Below are 7,806 nucleotides of genomic sequence, written 5' to 3' on the forward strand. Positions count from 1 at the left end.
AATTAATTCTCTCAAGGGTGGTTGATTGAAATTATTAAAATTATTACCTTGATAGTTATCTTGGTAGTTTGGCCTTTGTTGCTGATTCCATCCTTGATTCTGCTAAGGACAAAAGTAGTAGTTGTTGTTGACAAAGTTCACATCCTCTTGGGTTTCAGGACAGTTGCTCCCTGAGTGCCTAGTGTTTCCACACACTTCACATGTCATGTGAGAATCATGAATGTGCATGACTTCTTGCTTCTCATTGGCTCGATCTTCAAGCTTCTTCATCAATAGGTCCATCTTGGCAGATAGCATGTCTACCTCCTTGAGTTGATACATACCTCCACCCCTCTTGTGGGTTTGAACATGTTCTTTATTCCAACCTTGATTGGTGCCCATCTTCTCAACAAGAGCTGTTGTAGCTGGTATGGTGAGTGACCGAAATACACCTCAGCAGTAGCATCCATAGTCTCACGGGTACTGTTGGTCAACCCATGGTAGAAAGTCTACATAAGTAGCCAATTCTCCATCACATGATGAGGACATTCCACAATATAATCTTAAAAGCATTCCCATGCCTCAGGGACAGATTCATCATGTTGTTGCTGAAAGCTTGAGATTCTCCCACGCAGAGCATTGGTCTTGCCTGTGGGAAAGAATTTTGCTAGAAAGGCAGTGGAGCACTTATCCCATGTAGTATTTCTATCTTTGTTGGCGTAGAACCATTGCTTCACCTTCCCCAAGAGTGAGAATGGGAAGAGGCGAAGTAGTATGGCATCTTGGGTTAGTCCTTTGTTGATAAAAGTGCTACAGATCTCCAAAAAGTGTTGGAGATGTGCACTCGCATCTTCATGTGCCTTTCCACAAAACTGGCTTGCCTGCACCATGTTAATGAGGGCTGGCTTGAGCTTGAATCCATTATCTCTGATATTGACTATCGGTCTAGTACGGATGTTGGTCGTAATTGGAGTAGAGAATTCATGGAGAGTCCTGTTAGCCATAGCTTCAAATTCAGGTGTTTAGCTTCGCCTTATCCGATTGTCTTCCGACTCTAAAGCTAAAACTTTCTTGAGTTTAGCCTTAGTCCTTTTAAGTAATGCTTCTGGATCATCAACGTGGTTCATTGGAAGGTCAAAACCGGTCATACATTACCCTGCATAAGATACACAAGTAGATAAAACAAGGGTAAGCCTGTTTGAGCAGAGGTCAATGGTTTTCCTTTGCCTAGCTACCTTCCCCGGTAACGGCGCCAGAAATGTTTTTTGGTATTTATTAACTTGTCACTTGTTTTAATAGCCACCTATTATAAACCTATATCTCCTAACATTACTTTACTAGCTTATTATCCCTAGTGATGATGCTAGAGATGCTTGTTGGTACTACATAACATTACTACTAGAATAATACTAAGCAGTTCTTTATTAATTTATGTGACAAGGAAGAATAGATATGAATATATATATGAAAGGAATCTACAAGCACACAGATAATATACCATTGTAGCACTTCACTCGAGAGTATTTTAGGTATCGTTATTTATATTTTTACCACAGGGACCGTCGAGCACGGACATGTATTGATAACTTATACTATTGATAGAGAAATAAACCATAACCAATGTTTTACTCATAACATGGGTAAGTCATAGGATAAGATATATGATAAGTATTGATTAATAATGATGATAAATCACTCAGAGTACTCCTTTCTATGGCATTAGCATGGTTAGGTAGAATATTAGAGGAATAATTCCTAACTCATTCTTAATTATAAGTCAAAGCATACATTGATTAGTGCAATTATACCTAGTAATCATTGTTAAGATCATTGTCATATCTACACATAAGGGATATTACTAAGGAAGATTAAGAATAGAGCTTGTTCTTCCTTCATAACCAGACCCTACGTGCACCTATATCGGGGAGTGGACTACAAAGGACACAATGGGAGTGTCACATCCATGAACTACCACATGACCTGGAATATAGGGTGTATCCATAGGTAAACAATGTATAAGCACCACGCTTACACAATGTCGACCACCCACCCATGGATCCTTAGAGTGAGCGCTATACGAACTTATGCATGAACATGATAATAATCGAACTATACTAAGCATATAATCAAAGTAGACCATGAACATTATAACGAAGAACATGAATAAGATGAATACTAATATTATCATAACAATTGTAGCTAACATATAAAAGTAATAGAGATACAAAAGAGAGGGGGTACAAAGATTATACCAAACCACGCTCTTGACACGATCGGGAATCCAAGTGAAGCCTACTTGCCTCCCTCTAGACATAGCCTAACTAGCTATGCCCTAGAATATGATGGATCTCTGAGGATGATTAGGATTTTTGTCTTCTCAAATGACTTGATGACTAGGGTTATGCCTAGGAGGTGGCAGGGGCTAGTATATATAGGCTGAAGCATCCAACGTGAGCCCTTGGATCAAACCGACTTAAAGGACAGCGTAGATGCAACCTAGGAGGCGATGGAGAACCAATATTGCAACGCAGAGGCTGATAGTGGGCCCTAGGGGCCAACCGGCCTACAGGTGGGCTAGTCAGCCCCACTTGCTTCTAGAGTCTTCTGGTGTTCATTTCGCTGCGGATAAGCGGGATTAAATCTGACATGTAGATCCACCTTGATGATTTTCTAAATAAACCCTATAGAAAATATAGATTCATCAAAACTCATGGAATTTGTTAGTTTAAACCCCTAGACCATCGTTGGTGATAGTCTTATTGCAAGCAAAATGGAGTCCCTGGAGTTAAGCATCATACTTCAAATATCCACCACCTATTGCAAGTGGTATAAATCAAATTGGTTTCCACATGTGGTATTTCTAAACCAATATCATCATGTTGATTTCACTTTGGTATTTATATGCTTTCTCCATGCATTATATAGATTAAACTCCCTTGAGCATTAATTTGCCAATTATGCATAAACTACATTCTACATCATATGTATGCATATATTTAGGGAGAGCTTAGTCTATATAATGTGAGAGTCAAATTTTGTGACCTATTCCACTCTACATACAAAGGATCACAAAGTTTGACCCTCCCTTGTGCTACCAATGTCTTCCTTTTTGGTGTTTGATTCCAAAGGGGGAGAATTTGTAGGACCAAAAGCAAGCTCGATCATAATAATTTACAAGTGGTAATGGTAATAATTTACAAGTGATAATGGTCCGAGAAAGGGAGGATAGTGGATTATGGAGTTAGGGGAGGCTTAAATCCATAATGCCATATGGGGACATTTGTAAGAGCAAGATAAGTTTCCAAAGATGTTTACATGTGGTATCTTTTAGCATCATATAACCTTGCCCTTTGCATTGCATCCTAGCAAGTAAATAGTTTTTTTAATTCCAAAATTTTTATTATTTGCTTGTTTTGGTCGTGTTGTCATCAATCACCAAAAAGGGGGAGATTATAAGGAAAATGGACCCTAGACCCATTTACTTTGGATTTTGGTGTTTGATGACCAACACAACCAAATTAGACTAATGAATTTGCAAATGATTGTTTTGTAGTTCAATAGGGTGCAAGCCGTGACTTGGACGAAGACGACATGATGATCCGATGATCAACACCTTAAGCAAGACCCTAGAAGCACAAGAGAAGACCCAAGATATCAAGCAAAGTCCAAGCACGAAGATAGGAACCAAGCCAAACGCAAGATCGCGAACAAACGAGCTTCATAGAGGTGACCGAACGCGGCCCTTATAGCGACCGGATGCGTTCGATCAAGATGCTCGGCAAATCAGCAGCAGCGACCAGATGCTGAGGACTTCAAGTGACTGGACATGACGATGACACTGTTCACTATCGTGACAATAGCTCAGCATTGACTGGACGCTGGAGGGTGATCGACCAGACGTAGAACTATAGCGTCTAATCGAGTCCAGAGAGGTTCCAGAGCGATGACAGCGCGACCGAACGCGTCTGATCAATAGTGACCGGACTCAATAGTGCATCTGATCAACGCGCGCGCTCCAACGGTCAGGACTACCGGACATGTCTGGTCAGGATGACAGTAGCGTTCAGTCAGTAGCAGAAAGCTGGGTTTCACCCCCAACAGCTACTTTCTCGTTGAGGCTTATAAATAGACCCCCCCAACTGGCCATTTCAGTAGTGGAGAGTTAAGGAAACATACCAAGGGTGTTGATACACCACTTTAGTGATCTCCACTTGCATAGTGCTTAGTGATTCATTAGGTGATTAGCGTAGGTGCTTTGTGAAGTGCTTAGGTTGATTAGACCACCGCTTATGCGTTTGCTCTAGATTTAGGCCTAGTGTTTAGTGAGGTTTGCATACCTCTTATCACTCGGTGCTTGCGTGCACCATTGCTGTACATCGAAGGGGCTTGTAGTCTTGAGAGATCACACCAACTACGTTTGTGGTGTGGCCGCCACCATGTACCAAAGGGAACAAGGCCCACGGCGGTTCGACCGGAAGCTTGATAGTGAAGATGGCGGGGAGCATCCGGGAGAGGCTTGCCGGAAGGCATGTCGGAGACCCACTTGCGTGTGGGGAAGGCCCGAGGCTATCCACGGAGTTACCTGATCAGGAGCTTGGCCCTTGCGAGGGATTCCTTGCGAGGGGCTCCAATAAGGACTAAGGAGAAGCTTGCGTGCTTCTCGATACCTCAGTAAAAATACCAGAGTCATCGATGGGAGTTTGCATATCTCTACTTTACTCTTTAGCTTCCGCATTTCCAACTGTTTGCATAACTCCTTTTGCGGTAGAGATAGCAATACATTAGCAAAACCGTAGTTACACATTTAGATAGTTTATCTTTTGCATAGATTGTACTAAGAATAGATAAAGAGGCCATAGTTTAGAGTTAGAATTTTAAGTTGCCTAATTCACCCCCCTCTTAGGCATCATGGTCCCCTTTCAGAACTATTTTGGCATGCGTGGCAAGGGGCTGCCACGCTGGTGGGCATTGCCGTTGGAGATACTTTCCACGTGTACATGCTATAGCCCATGTGTACATGCTATAGCTGATTTTATTGGCGATGGTTTGGGTACATGTCACCTTCTTATTGCATAACATGGCCATCTCTAGTTCTTGCACGTATCAGGATCTTACTAGACCATGTGTCGGGTCCCTATTGTTCCACATGTCAGTTTTCTATTGGCACATGTGTCATGTTGCGGTTGGATAACATGTTACTTCTTCATTGGACCATGTGTTGTATTTTTATTGGTGCACGTGCATGTTTCTTATTCGACCATGAGTCACGACGTTGCTCGTCCATGTTTCGTATTTTTATTCGGCCACATGGCTTGACGACTTCCTTCCACGTGTTACATTTTAATAGCCCATGTGTCATGTCCTGGTTATTTTACGTGTCATGCACTGGTTCATCCATGTGTCACAATTTTATTTGATCACGTGGCTTGTCCAGGTTCTACCACATGGAGTGTAATCAATTCGTCATAAAAGTAATTTGAGATCGTCACTACTACACAGATTGACTACATAACTATTTAGCCTAGCAATCGAATAACAACAATTAATATTTCACATGTTAGCAGCAAACCACTATCAGAGTATCACTGCATCAAACCGGCATACGAGTTCACACATCAAACCAGCACATGAGTCCACGCATCGAACCACAAATGTTCACTGTATCAAGCTGCAGGAGTTGAAGACTGAGAGTTACCAGAATTGTTGAAGCATGTGCATAGCTCACGGAGATTATTGTACTCCTCCTATTGTCGTTTCTTGAATTCCTCCAACTCCCTTTCAGTCTTTTCTGTCTTCCTCTTTAGTTCATCCACTTGATCAACGAGGGCAGCGAAACTTTCCTATTCAGCAACAAGCTGTTCCCGAAGCATTCTCTCCGCCAATGTCTCTGCTCTAGCGGAGCTTGTTTGGATACTATCATTCTTCAAAAAAAAGGTTGTTACCTCTTCCTTGGGAGGGGGCCTTGCCCTAGGAGATGTAGAGAACCTTGCAAACAAGATCAACGCTAGTCAATTGTTGCTGCCCATCAACAACAGGTTCTGCTTGCATAGTTTCCATAGCTTCCTGCGAAATTCAATCAACAAAACATTAGGTTACAGATAGTGGAAGAGAACTTCAATTGAAAATCCAAGAGATTAATTCATAACAAGTAATGCATAGGTCTTCCTCAGCCTAATACTGATAGAGATTACATAAGCTTCAGTAGATTTTAGTAGATTTCTATAACACTAGGCTCCTACTATGTTTCCTTCTTTTATGGCAATGGCTTTAGTAGATTTCTAGGAAAGCAAAAGAAGGTACTTACAACTATTACACTTGCAGCATCGCTCAGACCCTTTTTACTACTGGTATGGAAGTCCCTGAAGACTTCCACAACATTAACATCTTCAACAGGTGGACCACGTTGTTCTTCAAGTCCTAGATCGTGTTCTGCTACCTTCCTCTTGTTCTCCTTCTGTTCACATTGCACATGAGTTTATGTTTATATTTATACAAAGGCAAAAGTAACAATAAAACACAACCATCACTTACAAATTTTTGCAGCAGAACAACATAGGAGTGAGATCGTGTAGTCTAGTGGTACTTCACTTTTGCACAGTTTCGCTTGTTCTTCTCAGATGTTTCCTATAGCTCTATTTGTGTTAGACTGCAGCCTAGGTAGACCATAGCAAGACTAGACAGGAAATCAATGGGTTCACACACACCTTATTCTTAGCACTAGACCAAATCTTGACAAGTTCACACCACTGTACATCGTTCATGGACGGGACAGGAGAGGACGTATGGATCTGATCAGTAGGGACACCAATGAAGTATTTTTGCTTCAACTTGTAGCGTGTCTACCGTACTGCAGACCGCATTACATTACAGTAAGCTTCTTTTATTGGTGGGTGAGCCCCATTAACGCGCAGCCTTGACTGCACATAGTAGCATTCATCTTGTTGCGGGCCTCCTCCATTTTGAAGAGCCTACGATCGTCAGTGTGCAGTAGGATTAGAGCTTCCTTAGTAATGAGATACTAAAGCGGATAATAATCCAACAAAGATCCATTAGTGAAATCCACAACTCATACCAAAGTGCAACTTTAACAATTATTAACAATTTTCATGGTATGACCTCATCTAAATTTAGAGTAGCACCACATAGATATATATAACTCAAACTAAAGTAGCAGTTAATTGAGCTGTAACCATTACAATTTCAGCAGTTAATGGAGCTTGCTCAGTTTTCACAAGTATAATGTCAATGAACAAGTGGTAGTGATCATCATTGGCATCAGTAGAAACATGTGCAACTTTAACATTGGTAGGCCTCAGTTATATGAATGATGGACACAAAGTATTGATTTGCTTTTGATGCCTTCCTCTTATTTGGAACCAAATGGATAACTTGGTTGTCAACAAGGAGAAGACACAGAAAGCAAATATATGAGCTGCATCCTAATACATCCAACAGCCATGTAGACATCATTAGCATAGAAATGTGGCCTCAGATATGTTACAAGTTCAAAATACCATAAAGACTCACTGGTGGCACTAGAGCATACGGAACCGAAATGTAGAATCAAGCAAGCATTGGACAAAAAATAGTTTAGACAGAAATAAAGGGCATGTTTGTTTGCCTAGACAGATAGGTATAATCAAGCAAGCACTTGACAATTAACAGGTCTAGTTGCACACAGACATTTATAGTTGTAAGAACATTGAACATATGCAGAAAACCAAGACATCAGCATAAAACCAACTAGTGCCACCTCCTACTTCTTTTCATCATCATTGGCCTAACCAGATCTCTAACGCTAGAATGTTTCTTGTATACCTCATGTTC

General features: G+C 41.1%; 1 non-coding gene across 1 annotated transcript; it reads left to right on the forward strand.

Moving 5' to 3' along the window:
* Positions 1-510: 510 nt before the first annotated feature.
* Positions 511-619, forward strand: LOC136553049 (small nucleolar RNA R71). Its single transcript, XR_010782954.1, has one exon. It is a non-coding gene; the product is annotated as a small nucleolar RNA R71 (small nucleolar RNA).
* Positions 620-7,806: the final 7,187 nt, after the last annotated feature.

The sequence above is a fragment of the Miscanthus floridulus genome, chromosome 4 (genome assembly GCF_019320115.1).
Source record: "Miscanthus floridulus cultivar M001 chromosome 4, ASM1932011v1, whole genome shotgun sequence".
Classification (NCBI taxonomy): Eukaryota; Viridiplantae; Streptophyta; class Magnoliopsida; order Poales; family Poaceae; genus Miscanthus; species Miscanthus floridulus.